This window comes from Penaeus monodon, chromosome 21 (assembly GCF_015228065.2).
Source record: "Penaeus monodon isolate SGIC_2016 chromosome 21, NSTDA_Pmon_1, whole genome shotgun sequence".
In the NCBI taxonomy this organism is placed as follows: domain Eukaryota; kingdom Metazoa; phylum Arthropoda; class Malacostraca; order Decapoda; family Penaeidae; genus Penaeus; species Penaeus monodon.
In genome coordinates this window covers 37,696,336-37,696,781 of record NC_051406.1, presented here as the reverse complement: position 1 = coordinate 37,696,781, position 446 = coordinate 37,696,336, and positions in this window count along the sequence as shown.

Sequence of the window (446 nt, the reverse complement as noted above, 5' to 3'; positions counted from 1 at the left end):
AGCGCGGTGGCTTTTCTCTCACATTTTCCATTCCCATGCACTGTCTGATGTTAAACGTAACCTGAACTAGACCCAAAATTTCGTTTCTTATACGTGGGCGTTGTAAATGAAATGTGGCGTTGCACCCCGCAGATTCACGGACAACTGGTAATCCAATACAAATATTTGATGTAGTCAATAAAATAGCAAATTAAATTAATAACCGTTAATGTACGCTTGATCACGTCCCCCCAGATTTTGTTTTCTGGCAAAGCGCGATCGTGAATAAAGCAAGGCCAAGAAAGGGATCTGATTGGTCGAGCTAACAGCCAATGGGAAGTCCCGAATGGAAGGTCCTACCGTGAGTCTCCTGATTTGCCTTAAAGATAATTGTATGGCTGGTTATTATGTGAATAAAGAGATTGCTGTTAGAACAATTCTGTTGTCTGTATTATTCGTTCCTCCCA